Below are 20,873 nucleotides of genomic sequence, written 5' to 3' on the forward strand. Positions count from 1 at the left end.
CTACCACCTCAGACGCTTGAGAGACTTCCAACTGCCCTCCAAGGTGCTCAGGAACTTTTACTCGTGCACCATAGAGAGCATCCTGGCGGGAAACATCTTAACCTGGTTCGGGAACAGCACCATGCAGGACAGACGAGCTCTACAGAGGGTTGTGCGGTCAGCTGAGCGCACCATCCGCTCCGAGCTCCCTGACCTGCACTCAATCTACAGCAGGCGGTGCTGGACCAAGGCCAGGAAGATCGTGAAGGACCTCAGCCATCCCAACAACAGACTGTTCTCTCTGTTGAGGTCAGGAAAGCGATTCCGCTCCCTGAAGACCAACACAGAGAGACTGAGGAGGAGCTTCTTCCCGCAGGCGATACGGTCTCTCAATCACACCACCACACAGTACTGACCCACACATATGGTTCTTACACACACTGGACTTTCTGGACATTGTTTTTGCACAACACTGGTCACTATATTCTTCATTTCCAGTTAATACTTGTACAGCTGCTGTTATTGTGTATATATTTATTTATATTTAGATTTCTTCATACATTCTTATATAGTTCTATATTGTGTATTGTGTATTTTGTTGTACAGTTATTTTATTTTCAACTTTAATTTATATATTTTATCTTATTCTTCCCAGTTAAATTTACCCTTCATTCTAATTTGTGTTGTACAGTTATTTCATTTTTAACCTTAATTTATATTTTATTCCTTCCTAGTTAAATTTACCCTTTTTAATTTTTCATATTTATTTCCTATCTTATTCATAGCCTTTCCTTTTTTTGTTTTCTTTAGGTCACCAGCAGTTGTCCAAGCATTTCACTACATATCGTACTGTGTATGACTGTGTACGTGACAAATAAAATTTGAATTTGAATTTGAATTTCCCTCATCAACTGCAACCTTAAGCAAGGCGCTTGCATTACTCGCAGACGATTTCACAAAACAAACAGTTAGCCCTCATCCATTATTTATGAGAGGTGAGGAGCCGAGTTTGAACAGCATGGCATTAAGGTGGTGAAACAAATCAGGGGTGAGCTACGCAGAAAGAACTTTGAAGGCATTTTATGATGCCGAGGAGGATGACAGTCATGCCAATCACGCCGGTGCAAAACTGCAAGAAATCTAATTCCACCAGGCTCGAAGAAAGTGCGAATCGCTGTCAGATTGTTGGTTTACCTGCAACTCAGAACTGTTGAGACTCGATCTGACTGCATCCCTCATCTCAAACAAGCACTTTGTTTGAAGCGTGAAGCAGCCTTGAATTCCAATAACTCCAGAGAGCTGCAGAGCGTCTGAGAGTAAAAGATTGGGGTTGTACTGCTTCTAGGCATGAATGTGTAAAATCTGAGTAATGTCGGGTGTTTGGAGGAATCACGGGTTCAGTCTCTGCAGCAGCCAACATGCTCATCAAAAATCATTGCTCTGTGACACAATACACAAAGACACATACACGCCCAAACCCCCAAACAACGATGTCCATATTGAAGAATTCCACACCTCTTTGTTTACCTCTAACACTAAGAGTTCTTGCCATGGCTGAAATCAATGTATTCTCTATGTAAAAAGGTGGAATGATAGGTTATGAAAAAGTCACTTGTAAGATTTGATGTTCTACTTTTTTGATGCAAATACTCATCCTTAAAGTGGACTGAATAGCCACGATAGAAAGATGAGGACATGGGATAGAGGGTTAACAGTGCAGTGACCTGTCCACGGTGTACCCGCTCTTTTACACTATAACAGCTTGGATAGGCTTGAGCCCTGCTAGGATCCTAAACTGGATAAATGGTTAAGAAAACGGATGGATGGATAATGGGCACATTTTTGGACCATCCAAAGGGCAAATGGACTGGTTCTTATATAGCACTTTTCCACCTGAGCACTCAAGAGTATTTTATACAACTCACTCATTCACCTCATTCACCCAAGCACTTTTATCTACACCTAAGTGCTTTCTTTCTAACATTCACACGCATTCACACTCCAGCAAAAGCATCGGAGAGCAACTTGGGGTTCAGTATCTTCAAGGATGCTTTGGCATGCAGACTGGAGCAGCCAGGGAGCAAACCACCAACCTTCTGTTTAGTAGATGTCTCTTGTGCTGTTCACAGCAGTGTAAGAGGTTGTAAAAATGGAAAAAGAAAGAAACAGTTGTGTCAATTATGACCAAAAAAAAAGGAAAAAGCTCTGAATCCTGGCTCTTTTCTCACCTATCAGATAGCAGCCAACCGACTTGTTGAAAATGTGGATTTGAGTGTGGTTTAGAAGCTATTCGTCCAACCAGCCATCACTCACGTGAAGCCCAACCCGTTGCCAAACACACTCATCCAGAAAACTCTAGTTTGCACAAACCTGCTGTTCTCGTTTGTCCTTTTTTTCCCCCTCGCCACAGTCGGACCTTAACCCGGTGTTGTGATTGCCTAGCTCTAATCTAATCATCATGCAACAGTTTTCCTTTAACCCTAAAGGTCTCTCCATGTTTGAAGTGAACTACTTTGTACAGTGTGTCATCCGACCGCATCTTAAGAAAAAGATGTTTATAGCTGTTCCAAATGGCTCACAGTCAAAAACAGGGTGAAAACCCTGCTGTCAGAGAGAGTGGTGAGACATGATATGCATTTAAACGGGGATAAAAGCATAAACTGTCAGAAGGTTTTTCTCCTCATAGGCATTCACAATATTCTGCCCATTTGGATATTTGAAAAGTGAAAAACGCTTCAGTTCAAACACCAAAACGGGGGTCAGGGATCTCAGATGTTCCGCTATCCAACAAACACAAGAGGAAAGCCTACGGGACACCAAATAGTAGCTGCTGTGGCCAGATACTGCATATAGAGAGAATAAAAAAACAAACTGGCATGGCTGCAGTAAAACATGTTGAAATCGAATGTAATCCACAGCTTTGCAAAGTGTGTTAGTGGTACCGTTAGGGTGAAGGTGAATGTGTACTATGATGTAATGGTTGGAGCTCTGCATGTCAATTCAAGGCTGGACAAGATATCAGTGCACGAGAGAAAAACAGAACAAGTTCTCACTTGTAAAAGAAATATTGGAGATGAAGTCCTGTTCACTGAATCCTTAGACTATCCTGCGTGTCACGGTGTATTTAAGCTGAAAGATTACACCTTTATTAACAGGACAAAAACAAATCAGATGTCTCCAGGAAACCTGCCCAAAGCTTGAGTAGCAGTAAAACACCATCGCACAACAACTGCAATTGCACTTAGTGAAAAATAAACCTTCTTTTGTCTCAAGCACTTCGGTTTGCATCGAGGATCAGAAACTCCTCTGCAATTTCACCACAGGAGCCCACTGTGCAATTTCAATATGCCACTGAACCGTTTATGTGTGGGCACACAGAAAGACGTGCACGCTGGTGAGCACAGCCACACAGGAAAACACACCAGAAATCAGTTTCTGAAAATCTCTGTATGGGCCATTTCACTCTGTTTACTCATTCCTTGAGAACATTTTGAAAGTGGGAGAAAAGATAAGATTGAGATAGAGGGACAAAGTGGGAGAAATGGCTGATAAAAAAAAAAGGCCATGGGACTGCAGATTAAGGACACCTCTTCTCTTTCTCGCTTTGGCACTGTTCCATTCACATAGAGGAGAAAAGTGACTAATGATCATCTATCACAGAATTCCCTACTAACATTCCTTCAGTCATCCACACCTTGCATCCCTGAAGAGAACTTTATTTTACTCATAATTCAAGAAATTTTATCTAAAAGTTGTTCTCTGTTACCAGTGACTGCTGCCTGATCCACTCTCTGTGTGGGGGAGGGGCCCACATACACACATACGTGTTCAGCTATCGCAGGATGTTCACTTAAATGAAGTTCAAGCCTTTTGTCTTTGCTTTAAACCTAAACTAAACCTAATTCTAATTTCATAACATCAAATACAAGCTTTAGTAATGAGGTTCTTTACATAGCACTTCTGAAGGGGAAGGAAGTCACAAAGTGTTTTACAACAAATACCAGCCAATGCCAAAAAGCAGAGTGGAACCACACAAACTGAGCCAAATGACACAAAACATAAAAATTATACCCGTCTGACCGGGATGACTTTTAAGCTGCGTTAAGCCTTTTAAAAGAGGAAATTGAGCCAAGGGTGCAAAGAGTGAGTGGCCAGTTTTAGCATTTAAACGGGTCTTTGAAGAGGTGTGAAAATATAGGTTTAGAAAATACATATAGGTTTTTATTAGATTGTGCTTAATTGTTTTTATCCTTGGTTTCCTCTGCTAAAAGTCTCGATGCATGCTCAAGAGAAGGAAATCCCAGGAAATTGATTCTGGTAATCTGGACGTAGCGTTTCAAAGCAACTGAAGAAGAAAAAAGTCCAGTCTCAGTCCGACACTGAAGAAACCACTTAGCTGAGTGACGAAACTTTGCTCCCTGTGAACATCCAGATGACCAGAATCAACTTTCTAGTTCAGTCATGAAGTTTGGACGAGAGGCTCTTGAGAAACCTGCAGTTCACAATCTCCTGCACGATCGCACTTAGAAAAAGTACAAACATGCATGCAGTGAGTGTATGCTTCTGGCGGTATTCTTTTCAAAAAACTAACTTCACGTTTTTTGCACGTGATGCGTTTAGGGCGCACCTGTAAATTGTGGCTATACTAAATTAAGCAGATGTAAACTCTCCAAACAGGCTCTGCACTAGTACATAATCATTTAAGTGATTTAAAGCCTTCTTTCTGCTCCCCACCTCCCTTTAGTGCAGATTCCTTAATGGATATCACCACAAGTCCTCTTCCCACTTTGCCATAACAGCTTTTGGACTCCTGTTGTGTCTGTTCCATTTCCACTATGTTACCACGATTGCATGTAGTTGACCCATCACCTGCAGGCAGTTCCCAGGTGAGTCTTGTTTCTGCTTCTGTATTGTTCTCTCTTTAACTCGCCCCATTTATCAAAATTACCGGCAGCACGGCCGTTGTTATTACTGCTTTTACCCAGATCTGCCGTCTGGTTTTAAAGAGCGCTCGTGCGATGTTAAACAAATTTACTCTTGTAACAGGCGCATAACAGCCCTCCAACAGCTCTCTCAGCGCTCTTCAGTGTAATGCTTGCTTTTCTGCGAGCGCTTTCATGGACTACTAATAAAAAAGAAATAAATTTTGAAAAACACATACAGTGGAAGAACCTCTCCAACATCTTACACGCAAGTGGGGTGAATGAGCACACTAAAGAAAAGTTGAGACTCCTGCTCTCAAGCCAAAAAATTGATGTGTGAGCACATGGTGATAAATCATGTGGAATAAGCTTATCACAGATTTCTTTACAACATTAATCTTCAATCCTTCTGGTTAATGCTCTCTCTTTCTCATACATTCCCATGCACATACTCTCTCCCACCCCTCTCATGCATAGTTATGCACATACTCTGTCTCCCACAATTTCTGTTTATCTCTCTCACACACACACACACACACAGATGCATGCACACACCCAGACTTGCAGCCCTCTTCATTTCCATCTCCATGCCTGTGCTGAATGGTTGTAGTCTGTGCCCGCTCTTGTGGTTTTTGTGCTTGTTTGTGTGTGTTTATGTGTGCTGATTGTCAGATGGTCAAGCCCCGGCGGGGCTGTGTGGGTTGTGTGGAAGACTCTTGGTTGGGAGGGGCTGGGAAAAAGGGGAGTGAGAGGGGAGCTGCGGTTGAGGACAGTTTCCCTCAGTGGTGGAATGTCTTCATGTTCCTGTTTGGAGAGGCTGCTCACAGCTCCCAGAAGTTGGCAGGAAACCACATGCTGCTTACACTGGGGCCGATAAGGAGGAGGAGGAGGAGGAGGAGAAGGAGAGAAGAGGGGAGGAAGAGAAGAAGTGGGGTTGTGATGGGAAGGGAGGGAGGGAAGCAGGGGTGCTTTAGCAAACGTTCAGGAAGGTAGATTATCCCACGAAATGCTGGCAGAGCTTCAGCCTTTGTGTGTGTGTGTGTGTGTGTGTGTGTGTGTGTGTGTGTGTGTGTGTGTGTGTGTGTGTGTAGAGGAGAGAATGAGAGTGTGACAAAAAAAAAAGCTCCAGCTCCTTCAGCTCACTCAGCAGTGGAGAGTTTCAATGAATCCGGGGCAGTCTCCACAAAGGGCTGCAGAACAAAAGGCCTGCAAGCTGAGAATGTGCAGCGTGGAGGCACGGCCCAATCTCACGCTTTGTTAACTCTCAAACATAACACTGAATAAAGACTAAGACAGTCACACCTCACTTGTCAATTACCTGCCTGTTGATTAAAAATCTGACAGCTCAACACCTCAGACTGGAGGACACGGCGTCTGGCGGCTGCGCTGCATCCCCTTGAAAGCTTTTTATGAGTTTTACAGCGTTGCGTTCATGTCTCAGTCTTCTGATAACTAAAGGCTGAAAAAGATTTGTGCTTAACTTGCAGACATTATCTTTCATAAAGAAGTTATCTATTAAAGAATAACTATGCCCCCCGTCCTTTTGCCTTGACGTGTCTGCTGTAACTTCATCTTGCTTGCCTCAGAGTGTGCAATCAGAGCTGCAGTGGGTACTTTCTGATTGGCTGTTTTGTTCCAGCAGTTTGAAATGCTCACCGGGGAAATTTCACCTGTGTGCTAGTTTTTGGTTAAAGAAATGCTTTTCTAAATGTGTAAAAGCAACATGGAAATTATCATTGAGGATAAAGCTTCTAAATTATTACACTATTTTAACCTTCTCCTCACATTTGTTTTTCAAATTAGATTGAAAGAAAAAATACTGAATATAAACTTAAAAATTAGTAATGTATTGGGCTTCTGCAAGAAAATAAAGGTATATATTAAATATTATTATTCTGTTTTACTAATGTATTTATTTGACAAGTGACATGTTAACTCGCAGTCTGTGTTTTGTCATTTTAAAGATATTTTAAGTATTTAGAATAACAGATTATTACTGTGTGCATATAGTTTTATTTGCTGTGTGTTTTTTTCAGTAGCTAATTCTTAGTGTCCCCGGGGACTGCAGTCCTTGCATGTTAAATATGTTGGAAGGATGAGCGTTAATGCTGCAGCTGCCTTTGGGGACAATTTTAATTACTTTCTGTAATTTTCCCTGGTGAATCCAGTCTTAAACAATAATAACACGTCTTGCTTTATTGATTCTTTGTATTTTGTATATAAACCTGAATCAGCACAGGAGCTGGTGAAGTACCTAGAAGCAGGAGCTAGATATCTGAGGAATTTTCATTCATCCATCCATCCATCCATCCATATGTCCATCCATCCATCCATTCATCCAAATTCCAATCAAATTCAGAGTCAAAGAAGTTTTTGAGCTTTGGGCAAGAGGCTAGGAACTCCCTGGGCAGGTCACCAGTTAATTACAGAGATTCAGACAATCACTGATGCCTGCAGCACAGCAAGCTCACTGTGGCCAATTTAGAATTACCAGTTAACCTCACATGCACGTCTTTGGGAGAACATGCAAACTCTACACAGAAACAACCAAGCTGGCCGGCAGATTTGAACCAGGAAGTTTCCTGCTGTGAGGCGACGGCGCCAATCACTGCTCCACCGCGCTGCCTCACAAACTGTTTATATGCCCGTAAAAAAAAATACAGACTTTAAACCTGAAATGTGCCACCACACACTCAGGATTGAAAGCCAAATGCCATTCAGCAGTCTATTAAAAGTAAATCAAATGAAAAAGACTTCATAATTGTCATGCAAAAAGATGGCGACAATTGACAAATGACTGATCGGATAAAAAGGTCTTCATGGGTCATTTCTTCTAGCTTTGCTGTGCAGCCTTTGAGAAAGTAGATGGAGCAAGAAAAATTGCAGAGACATGACTGAGTCCACTCTCTGACCAAGCTTATCAGAGTGTACGACCCTTTATACCCCTACAATACAAGCACATGGGTTGAGCCCTACATGTTCAACCACGGGCTATGGTAATTCCCACAAGTGTGCACATACGCATGATCCAAGGGATTATAAATCACAGGCGCCTGGGAAAGGTTTCAGCTGACTATGGCTGGTGTTTATGGTTTTCTATGACTGACTCCAGCTGTTTGGAAGCGCACAGTGCTCTGGGAGGTGAAGTCAATTTGGCAGATTAGTGTATTGACAGATGGTGAGCCATCCATCCAGCAATCAATATGTTTTATTTTAATCCCTTCAATTGTTTTCTCAAGAATCTGGACACTGAACATCTGTCTCATCAGCCTCCTATTGGATGTTTACAGTACCTGCATCCTCCTGTTACACCTCTTCCATCTCTCTCACCTTTTTTCATCTTTGATTTTCTTTCCTCACCTCTTTGGAACGACTTTTCAGCCACTTTTCCACGCAAAAGCAACACTCTCTCCAGAGTGCAATGGGATACGCTCCCCCTTCGTCAAGTAGGGCAGCCAAATCGAGCAATGAGACAAGACATCCATCACTATGTTATAGGGTGGAGTAAATGACCTTGATGCAGTCTTCACACTCAATTTCAGATACCCTTGGGCTCCATTATGGGGAGATTTAAGCAGGAAAAGCGTGGCCGGCCTTCACATTTGATTCTTATGATACTGGATGTGATAAGTGTGCGATGCAGCGAAAGAGAGAAAGAGCAATATAGGAGGCACAGAAGGTGGGGAGGGTAAGGATTGTAAGGTGGAAAGGGTGAGTCAGCAGGTGATGAAAGGAGCAGAAAATTAAGATGGAGTAACAGGACTCCAGGAGATGAGAGGAGGAGATGGTTGAAAATAGCTGCGAGAGCGAGCAGGTAGGAAGGTGGCTGTGAACGGAGGAGGATAAATTGCTTTTCAAGGACTTTCTAACCCCCCTGAATAAGAGCGCTACCTCAAAAACCAACAGTACTCCACGTGGAGTAGACACAATATAAGGGTAATTTTCAGAGGGGGAGGGGGGGGGGGATCTCAAGAGTGATACATCACAGTGGAAGCACATGAGTGATTTCAACTGTGAGTGTAAAAGCCCGGCGCTCTCTTTCTCTGTTTCCGCACTAGCTGGTGGAGAAGAAAGCCAGCCTATGAAAGGGTAAGTATAGTCACACCCCTCCCCCTCTCAGCTGTCTTTACTGCTGGTGGGAGGTGGTGCTGCTGGTGGGGGTATATGCACAGATGAGCGCTCTCCAATGAAAACATGTTATCATGCCACGCAGGAATTCGGTGACATGGTCTCCATTTTGATGGCGCAAACAAAAAAAATCAATAGGGAGCACCCGCTGAGTTTTGATGTAAAATGATTTGGACCGTGCTTTCCCTATAGTTTCACTTTTTGTCCTTTGATTGACTGCGTGTTCCTCCATCCCTTCCTACCAGTCAGGAGCAATGAGCCGCTTTAGTGCGGCAGCCGTGCACGCCGCTCCCCTGAGACTTCATTTGAAAAACACCACCTGCAGCTTTGAGTGGCATCATTAACAAAGGTCAGATGTGCTCACTGTGAAATTATACACACATGAATTTCTCATTGACTTGTTAATACACCTGATTTCCTTGCCCAGGGTGACAGTTTGCCCTTTGCTGTCTGCCAGGGGGGAGAGGTAGTCGAGAGTGCACCACGTGGCTACTGTGGATTTGATTCAATTAAAAGGCTGCTGATAACACTCTGCGCTTGAGTTAATCGTGCATGTAAATAAAACTAACGGCATTAACAAGCCAAGTGGCAAAAACAAATCAATATAGAGAAGATTGTAGTGCTTCAATCCCCATCGGAGGTTGCGTGTTCTTATCCGCCCTTTAGGAATTGGCTCTGCCTTGTCAGACTAATATTAGCTGTAGATTAAAATAACTAATAACTATCTTACAGTAATGTTTGATGTGAACTGATACACGTTTCTTTATGTGTGCACACTCATTAAATAAATGATACGATTTTACCAAATCCAGGCTAAAACAAACCTGTTCACTGCCGTGCAGCAGACCTCTTCAACTACTTCAACGACTCAATTGTTTGCCTACTATAAGCTATTCTGAATCGCTTGCCGGTGTATTAATTGGTAATACTAATAAAAAACTACAAGATAATACACATTTTAGGAGTTTTAGCTCAACAATCTCTTTGACAACAACAGTAGAAGCACTTTAAATCAGTTTCAGAGAACTGATCAAGACAGAAATACTGGGCCACCTACACTTGACGTCTACAAGATCTTCTCAGCCGTGGATACCCGTGCTGTGAAGTCTCTGGTCCACAGTTTTATGTGCTGATTTTAATGAGGCAGTTTGGAACAAACTTGAGTCAGCAGAGCATTGGCTTCTTTTACAGTCTGTAACTTTACGTGGTCTGCCTTCTTATCTGAGTTCCTAAATGTTTCTACTTTGTAATAATACAACTTCCAGCGGATTGTCGAATAACTGACTTTTTACAACAAATTTCATCCTATTACACTTCCACGCTCGAATTCAAAGCTCTAAAGATCGATTCAATCTTTCACAAATGTTCATAAAGTCACATTTCATGGCTAGGTGCTTGATTTTCTACACTTGTGGCTATGGGACTGAGAGAAACTGAATTAAAAGATAACAAGGTGTGGTGTTTACCAGTATATTTGTCCATGTAGCATGTGTTCACTACGTTCTAAACAAGTAAGGCTCATTGTTCAGTTACTCTGTGGGATCCACATGCCTACACGTCTCCCGTTGGCATAAACCTCCTGTGACCAAGGAAGTTATGACTGGATGAAGCCTCACTGAAGAACTGGGCAGCTCAGCTTCGATTCGCTGTTCTTTCTCGAGTTATTGCTTCATGTTGTCAACGTCCAGTGTTGACAACTTGCAGTAGACTTGAGAAGTCTGAACACCCTTTAAAAAAGCTAAACTGTAAGGCCAAAAACCAAAACTGGTAACTCGGTTTCTGAGGCAGCTTCTTGACATTTTGACTCCTGAAATCACACAAGAAATGACTCGGTGAGAGGAAGCTTTGCGTTATTGGCTTTGTCACAGATTTACGTCAAACCTAAATAACTTTTCTTCTGTTCTTCTTCTGTTTGTTTTGTTTTTATTAGAGAAGTTCATTTTGGGGGGAAGAAAATGAGAAATGTTAAATTTACAGGCTCAGAGTAGCAAGCTAGCTAACCAGTACCACCACATTGCAACAAGACTTCTGGTTATATGGAAGCCTTTGGGAAAACAGCCCTTGGCGCCCTTGTACTGTGACCGCTGTAGACATTTTCCTAATAAGTTTATGGCTTTGACTGCTTGCTCCAGGTTATAATGAAGAAAAAATGACATACATTTTGTAAATTATGGTCCTTGGTAGAGTCAGAGAGGAGAGTTATTCAGAGTATGCTTATTGCTGACGACTAGCATCAGTCACAAGAGGTGTCCTCTGTTTCAAAGTAGTTCCCACTTTTTTCTTTTTATACCTTCTTTTAAACCTTCTGTGTCTTAATCGTAGCTTAACATTTGGCTACGGACAAAAAGCCAGTGATGAATTTCAGTGGTTTTCCACTCAACAATCAAACACAATCAATGCCAGCCTCATATTGATGATAGAGATAAGGTGATAGAATCTATCTTATGGGACCTTCACAGTCTAGAAAACCTCCATCATCCAGATCAAAGACTGGACTACAAGGATTCCCACACAGAATAGATTCTTGAGTTTTGTTTCAAGGGGAAAGACATCCATAAGCTTTTTGCACATTTCTGTACATAGCACAAAACATATAGCTTATCACCAGAGAGGTCATTGTGGTAATTCCACATACAGTATGTGTGCATCCCTCTAATGGTCTCACATAACACGAACAATTTGTGGTCATAACATTGTGTGAAGGGCTGTCGCGATGTGAAATGCACCATTAAGATTCAAGCAGCTGTGTCAGATCAGACTTTTACGCTGCCCGCTGCTTTCGTGTACGAGAAGGTTGCAGCTTGTCCTTGTCCACTGAAGCGAGTGTTAGCACAGTGGAAACAGGCCCAGGGCATGCTGCGTGTGCTCCACTCATCCATGTGACTGTAACACATAAAATCCTCCACGGTGCTTCTACTTTTCTGCCCTGTGAGTAAGTGTAAAGCGTGGAGGTTCATGTGGCTGAGATGTAATCGCAGTCTCACGGTGGAACGAGATCTCTGCGTTATCGCCGCGAAGCTTGTGCCGAGCACACGAAGCGTGGCTCGTCCCGCAGACGACACAATCGTCATTTGGATGCAAAGTACGCAATGACATGAGGAAAAATCATTTGATCATTTGAAAGCACAGATATATATACTGCCTTACTGATGTAAGTTAAATCAGACATCTCCTAGCAACTACTCTGAAGGCATCCACCAGTAGGGCTTTATGTCAGGTTAGAGTTCATTAGGGTGAAGATTACGATCTGGCAGGATGACTTTCTTATCAACAAATCCATTGTAAGCTCTGTCAAATAGGAGAGCTGCATGTGTTACAGCACAGAAAGAGAGGTACGGACACTATGCTCCCACTTTCTAAAACTGAATGATGCAACTGGGATGAGGTTTTAGATTCTGTGCTTCTGACATCCTTCCTGTCCAGAGGATGAAATAAAATGTACATGTTGATCCTTTGACTTTTACTCCAGTGTTACAAATGGGTCAAAGCTTTCACTTAACTTAACTTTCACTTGATCTACTGAGCTACGGTCAGCCTGTTCTCACTACAAACCTGTCACACACTGATGCCTGGTTAGGATTCACAATGTAATACAATAATACAATGTTAACAGTGTAAGCTAAAGTGCACTGCTGCTGTTGTCACTGTCACAGAATTTTGACAATCAAGGAAATGGCAAAGATGCTTGTCGCAGATGAGAGATGTTCAACTTATAACACGTGGTTAAAGGTGTGAGGTAGTGCTCTTTTTTGTTTTTGCCCGAGCCTAAAACAAGTACTTGTTGAGCCTAACCGTGTGCTTCTGATGCCTAAACAGTAACAGACAAGTCAAAAGTAAAAATGGAAGTAGAATGGACGCGTAAAAATAGCAGCGGGAGTTCATGTTGTTGTTCTATCTGCACTGACATCTCTGTTGGTATTTGACATCTTCAAAAAGTGACGCTAAAGGTTTACTAACCTGAAAGAAATAAGTATAATAAAACGTGAAAAAAGGGGGTTATGAAGCGTTCTCACAGATAAGTGAGAATGTGTTGTTCTGGTTGATGGTTTGCCACACGTAAGATCAGCTTTGCATTGTGTTTAGTGCAAGTTAGCAAACAAACAGGTGGTGAACACACTGCAGTGACACTGTGGCATGCTCAGTGTATCGCAGTGCCTACAAACCGCTCTAGATGGCTATTGGCTTGTTTAAACATGTCCTTTGCTGTACTTGGTTGCCTCTGACAAGCTCCTGTTGGTGCCCTGAAATCCTTTAATCATGTACCAAGTTTCAGCTAAACAACTTCATCTAAACATAAAATCAAAGTGATGGATGGGTGAAGAAACCATCCGTTCAAAGTCTGCAGAGAGTGTTATGTTTTACTGCACGCTGCTGACACGGTTGAGTCATAATTTTAAAATGTCCAAGTCATAAAGGAAACAGCTTTTCTCGATATTGTTGCTAAGTGATGCTGTCAGGAGAAATGAACCTCCAACACAGTGGCCACACGATATGCTCATAAAGAAGTGCCCACAAGCCAAGCAGCCTACCTGCTTTCTGATAATAATCGTGCTGAACAAACACTAACAAGCTGACACGAGTACAGCGCACTTTCTCCAACAGCCTCTAAATAGAAATCTCACAGTTTGAATGACGAAAAGACGTTTTTTCTTTTTCCACTCAAAACTGTCCAAAATCAGGGTCTGTTCTCAGTTAGAGGCTGTCACGATGCCTTCTGTCACAATCCTGAAACCTCCAGCATACTGGATAAATTTGTCAAGACGTACGTTTCCAAGAACGATCGTGCTAGCAGTAGATTCCCCACTATATGTTGTTCTCCACCTTTCTCCTTCCTTCCCTCAGATAAATACTGAGAATCATCCACTCCCGTGTTTATTCACCGCAGCCTCTTGACCCTTCAGAGTGAAGGAATGCTTCTGGTCGAGTTCAACGCTGAGCACTTATCGAACTCCCCCGCATGTACAGAGAGGAACGTCACACAGGTCTTAAGATCCAAAATGGTGTGGATGGGAGAAATTTCGGTTTTAGTAACACTTAAAGGGTATCGTCCTCTGAGAAACACCTTTGGTGCAAGCAAGCCAGGCTAGCTGTTCCAGCCCTCCTGGCTCTAACGCTGAAAAGCAATAAAAACAAGCGTGTGTCAAACCATTCCTCACCCATTAAATGAGGATAAGTATGTTGACAAGGTAATATTAGCTCATCAGTAGGTCATTCATCAGCTTAATGATTTCATTTGCATAAGTCATTATGTTGTGGTGATTTTGCTGGTTTTTACTGCCATGGAGTTGGCAGCGCACGGTGCCTTTACTTCTGCTCAATAGCAGAAAAGGTCGCCCTGCCGCACTACGCATTTGCATGGATGAGAGAGAGCAGCGGTTTGCTCTAAATAATCAGCATTTGTCGTTAGTTCCACTTGGGGAAGTGACATATTATCTCATATTTGTGGGCTCTTGAGGGAGGTCCTGTTGTCTTCTGATAAGATTCACAGCAGAGTATGCAGTGTGTCCTGATATTACCCCCAGGCTCGGGAGAGGTGTGTGAATGAAAGTGCATGGTTTGTTGGCATCCTAGTAAATCCACGAGTGACGCTAACATCCCACAATACGTGAAGGCTGGAGTCTCCTGAGCTGACAGCGGGGATGAATGGTGGGCGGGTGCCTCATTGATTTTTCTGTTGGTAAGATTAGTGCAGGTTAGCGTTACACACGAGGGCTGGGGTGCATTAAAAAAGGCATATACTTTTAGTTTGAATCCTGCACGCCCATCAGCCTTCCTCTCTGTTCACTGACATCAGAGGCTGGTTGGACCAGGCTGCAAGTAGATGGATTACCAAAAATATACTTTTGAAGTCTTTTGATCAAATAGTGAATGCTAATGTTAGAAAATGTGGGTTGAATTCTCATGTGTCTCATTTAAAATGAGATCCTTTGGGCATGATGCGTTCTCTCTGGCCTTTGCAAAGAGTAAATGTAACAAAATAGGTTAAACAAACATAGACATGATCTCATCCACTGTATATGTTGTATGTATATATATATATATGTTGGATGTAACACTGCATAAAATAATACATTCCCTTAACCACATTACATTTTTTCTAATCCAAGTAAGTAAACAAATAATCAATTCAGTTGCCACATTATGGTTACAACTATGAAAGAAATGAGAAATTAGACAATTAAAAAGGGGAAAAAACTTTAAACATGTCAAGTGTCAACTTTGTCCAGGAAAGAGATAACAGCATTATACTGCTAACACAATACTGGTTAATTGCAAACATCTGCACAGACAGCATGCTAACACAAAGCAGCTTTGAGTGAAGATAAAGCAGAGTGTATGCTGACCGCAGCACGGCAGCCAGAGCCTGAACTTCAACAGGTAACAAAGGCAGTCAGGTTTGCAACACTGTTGCCTCCATTTCTTCTGTAAATGTTTCTCCAGTAGAATCGTACTGTTGATTGTTTCCTTGGGCTGATTTGTTTACTTTGTGTTGTTGTTGTTGTTGTTGTTGTTGTTGTTGTTGTTGTTGTTGTTGTTGTTGTTGTTGGCTTTGTGTTCAAACTGAAACACTTACAGAAAAATCTGTGTGTCCTCATTATGATAAAAAAATTTAACTTATTTTTAAACTATGAAGCTCAGGGTTTATATTGCCAATTGGTAATTATGTCACAGTGCATTTCAGGTCATATTAGGCAATAAAGTAATATGACAAGTAGTGTAATAAATTACTTTCCCATGGAGTATATAGGCAATAAATACTTATTTTGGGTAATAACCCCAGTGCTGGTTGTCATGTCACCCACTGGCCATGGTGTTTATTGAACTCTCAAGTGATAACATTTGGATACGAGTAGCAAGCTGGCTGAACAAGTCGCATCCTGTTTGGGTGCAAAACAGATATTATCACAGCTACTTAGGACACTACACTTTTACTTAGCAGTGTTCAGACCTTTCATTTTATGACCTTCATTTAGCAAATGGTCATTGAAAAGCCGATGAGCACCAGCCAGTAAAATCATATATGGGGAAAAGTTCTAACTCTGTCTTGCATGGATGTTGCTTTATGGTGGTTGTGAATAATTAGGTCGTGGAGTTCTTCCTTACTAGACCTACGCTGAGCCCTAGTAAGTAGTTTTTTTCTAAACAGGAATGGTGGTGTGTTTAACACGCTTCGCATGTTGAATCTAAACAGCTTGCGCTTCCTGGTCGTCAATGCCCTGTTAATATGCCATGGTTTCTATAGATGTTATGGATGACTGGGTAACGCAAAGCCACTTGCACCATCTCAATGAACCCCACTGTTAACCTGGAAGACTGTATACTGTTTTCAAATGGGACATGAAACTTTTGGTCTGGTTCTTACTGAAAACTAATGTTCGCTGCATTTGCTTTCTCATTCACTCTTTTGCCATGATAATAAAAATGGAGTAAAAACAAGGGGGTAAACTAGATTGTGCAGCTGCTGTGGAAATTTCAGTTAGAATTTGGTTTACACAAAATATGATGTTGCTTTTGAAGCAGAATTCTGGCATGTGAGGCAGTGCATCTGTATGACATTCATTATGCTTCAAAAGCGTACGTTTGTATGTAGTCTCATCAAAGACATGCATGTTTTGTAGCTGCTCCACATGCCCACATTTGAACGTGGTGCAAAGAGCTCAACATCACAGATAGGTGTACAGTGGTTCAAAGAGGAGACCCCAAACACAACACACCAGAGGGAGATTAAATACAAAATCAAAAACTTTATTGGCCAAAGGCACAATCAAACACAGTCGGCGAGGCAAACGTGGCAGCCAAAGAGGCAAAAACCAGAAACTGTCCAAAAGTCCAGATTAGCAAAACGCATCAAAAAGTTATCGTCAGAAGAGAGTGAGGAACAAACTGAGGGTATAAACTAGGAAAATAACAAGGACTCAAACTGAGTTAGTGACTGGATAACTTGATTGCAACAAGTTTGATTTCCAGAGACAACTGACAGAGATACATAATGAACAGTAAAAGGCAAATAAACTGAAAATACTGACTGACTAATAAAAAAAGAAAAGAAAAAATGGTGGAAAAGGCAGAAAGATGAGAATAAAAAACAAACAGTATATAGAGGTATTAGAAAAAGTGCAGGGTTGTGTGGTAGCATTAACATATGGGCCAAAACATGTTACTATATCTATATCTGCATTCATTACTTATAGAAGAAGAAGGTGTAGCTGGTGAATCCATTTCTCTGAGCATTTCTCTGAGCTCTGTAAACCCCACAGTTTAATGAGAAGTGAAGACGAGCCATCGGAGGTACAACCATAAACTCTGCCCCCACAAACATCTGGAACATTCAACTGGAAACTTGGAAACTGGAAACCAGGTCAGTGTGACACAAAACCGGTTTTCTTCACAGGTTTAAGGTCTGCAGTGATGAAGAAGAGTAAAGAACAGTCTTCAAGCAGCACTGGGAACAGTCTAGAGGTGCGAGAGAAGATGATCTTAAAAGGGAAACACCGAGCAACATTGGACAAGTTGAAATCAGGGAGGTTTTGAGTCTTTCAGAACCTTATGATGACACCGTTTATGGATATTTGATACCAGTCCATCCATGTGTGCAAGAAGCCAATGGGAAGTCAGCCAGACTTGGTCATGCATGGGCTTGAGCTTTACGGCCCAAATTTGCAAAGCGTGTTGAACATCTAGGCGCCTCGTGTAGGAAGCTTTGTAAACTCTAGGGTATGTGCCCACGAGCAAGCCATTTGAATGAATTAGAAATTACAGCATAATTGGTTTCTGCTTCTCTTTAATACGTCCATGGAGGCAAAGCAGTCATTCGAACACTTTCAGCCATTCCTCGTGCTGCTGCTCCTCGGGGGTGCAGGCGAAAGGTGACAAAATGTGAAGAATCAAACACACGAGCTTTTCAGAGAAGCTCAACTACTGGTTACTTTTTCACTTCAACAGGCGCACACAATCTCAACATTAATTCCAACGTTGGAAAGAAATGAGGGCAATTTCAGCTGGAGCATGTAGTTAAAGATTTCCAACATGATAGCGATTGTTTTATACTATCACCTTAGCTTTTATATTCTTTGTTAGAAATTCTTAAAATAAAGACGGAGATAATTCTTCATTTCAAACTCCCACAAAACCAATGCAAAACACTCAGCTGCTATCAGATCAAATCTTTCAGCACACTTTCAGAGAGATCAAAGTCCCCACTCAGCACACACACAGGTACTCTATAATCATCCCACGCCATTTGGACTAGCTAAAGGTCATTTACAGCAGACACTCTGCCGGGGTGCAAAGGTCAACAGCCTCCTAGTGTACAAGTAAATGGATCCAAGTAAATGGAGCCTTTATCTTTTTTTAAGTGCTGAATCACTCAGCCTGTAGGTCATTTTAACCACATTATCATTTCTTATCTGATCAGACGCTGTTCCCAGAGTTGACACAGCATTAACGTGCAACACGCATATTCTGTAGCTCAACCGCAGGACAGTCCAGCAAGCTGCCACTCACACAAGTGTAGAAATCTCGTCAGGGCCAAAGCGCCACAGTCTGCAAACCTAATGACACTTTAGTGATGCTCTGCTCTTTGTTAACATGCTTTCTGAAATGTTTTAGCCTCAAATCAAATCGTTTGTGAGAAGCAGCAAAATTTCTCTCCAAGAAAAGTGCAGGCAAGAATGTCTTTTTTAAAGCGTGCAACCCCGACAGTGATTTCCCCCCCACCTAAGCCCCCACTTTTTTTCCTACGTTGATGCCGCGTGTCAACTGGGAGGCACGGCTCGATACCACGACGATGTAATCTACACCTCTCCGTGCCAGAGAAACGCGGCGGGCTGCCGATCCGTGACATGCTGACAGGATCGGCACAGCAGCACATGTGGGTATCTGCTTTCATGCGACACATCCCGGGGGAGGCCAAGTCATTGCGATAGCGGTGAAAGGAAGAGGTGCTGCACAACTGGGTGGGACTGCACATGCTTCGCCTGACATCAGTGTTACAGATATTTGGAACGAGAGCGAATTTAAGATGGGAGAGGATAAGTAAGGAGGCCATAGGCAGAGATGAAGTCCATCACATTTCAGCTATAGTGAGAAAAATGCAAGAGGGCCTACTTTTATGAGTGAATCGTGGTATTAGATACATGAGTGTTTTGAGACAATCATAGAAAACAAACATATAGTCTTTTCTGTTTCTCCTAATGGGCTGGATTTAAGTACATGAAATAATCCCCTGCACATTTAATATAATCAATATTAACAGGGGTCTTGTTCCGGAGTCTGCCGTGTTTATCTGCGTGAAACACTTTTGCAACCAATTGAATTGAGACCGCCAGTTTTTAATGAACAAAATATACTGTTAGAATGACTAAACTACGTAATGTGTTATGATGCGCTAACGGGGGAGCAGAGCCTGCAGACAGCTAAGGCATACAGCAGCAGACCGAGATGTTCTGTTTTTATGAGCCGGGAACAATGAAGGCTTCAGTTTATATTACTGACAAGCTCTTAGGGTAGTGTTTACCGCAAGTTATTAAAAAGCGCAATAATTGAACACAGTGTTCATGATAATTAAAAATTGGAAACGGTAATGTTAACCCTCTGGGAAGGGACCTGCAACAGGAATTCAAGCAGTCCACGCAAAGCCAGTCTGACTGGTAATTCAGTAGAACTAAATCTATGCATTGATTTTACCACACAATTAATGTCGCCATAGGAAACAGCTGTATTATACTGTGAAATATCAATCACTAATCTTCACTAGTTAATAGAGCATGGCTAATATAAGATTTGTAAGGCTGTTACAGATGTTTAGTGATTTAACACATTTCTCTAACAATGGTTATGTGTAGTTATATAAAAAATCTTGAGGTTGATGCAAGACTACCTATACTTTTGTCTGCAATGTTTTGTAAGAAGAAACTTATCCTGATGATAAAACAATAATTTGACTGACCAAGAAACCTATACGAATGCTGAATTTTCAAGGTATGCTTTAGCTATTGATCCATCCAGGGTACACGCTGGAAAGGTCGCCAGTCCGTAGTTGAACCTGGAAAAAAACTTTGTTTATTAGTTATTAGACTAACATGGATAGCCTACAAGACACACAAAGCTTAAATGAGCATGACTGAGCATGAAGCAGAAGCCTAAAGAAAAAGCAACTTCACAAAAACATTTTAATTAAAGCGAACATATGCTACATCATTGCAGTGGAGATAAGCATCTTGTTTTAACTACCGTTACTGACTCAGGCTTTGTAAGTCTGGAGTTTTATCCTGTGGTTTGGTTGCTTTTTCACAAAGAGAAAAATCCAAGTGAACACCAAGCAAACCAAAGTGCGTCACTAGAAACCATGTGAGAATGCCCAGTCCGCTCATTGGCCAGTCTTGGGCTGGAGCAAAAAATATAAATAGGAAGAAGGCACTGTGTTCTGGACTACTGAAGAACATGGAGAACATTTACGCTTATTTCACGGCTCGTTGCTAGTCTGTACTGACCTTTGCACATCTACGGTACCCTGCAGCATCCCAGAATACAAAGCATATGTGTTTAAACCAGGAAGGTGTTTATCTCGAACTTGCAATGCGTACCAGAGTGGAAAATGAGTTTGATTTAAACGGACTAAACATAGCCGGCGTGAAAACACCCTTAGTCTCTCTTTCGCTATGGCCTCTTTTTCTGTGACGGTCCATTTCACTGTGTAACTTTCAGCAGTGAAGCAAGTAGATGTCATATGACTTGACTTGAGAGTCTCTGCTGACATCCACACCCACCTGCCATGGAGCCTATGGCAAAAGCTGACAGTGTATCGTGCTTGCTGTGTGGATTCTGGGAGGTCGGCCAGCTCAT

This window comes from Aulonocara stuartgranti, assembly GCF_965226115.1.
Source record: "Aulonocara stuartgranti genome assembly, chromosome: 5".
In the NCBI taxonomy this organism is placed as follows: domain Eukaryota; kingdom Metazoa; phylum Chordata; class Actinopteri; order Cichliformes; family Cichlidae; genus Aulonocara; species Aulonocara stuartgranti.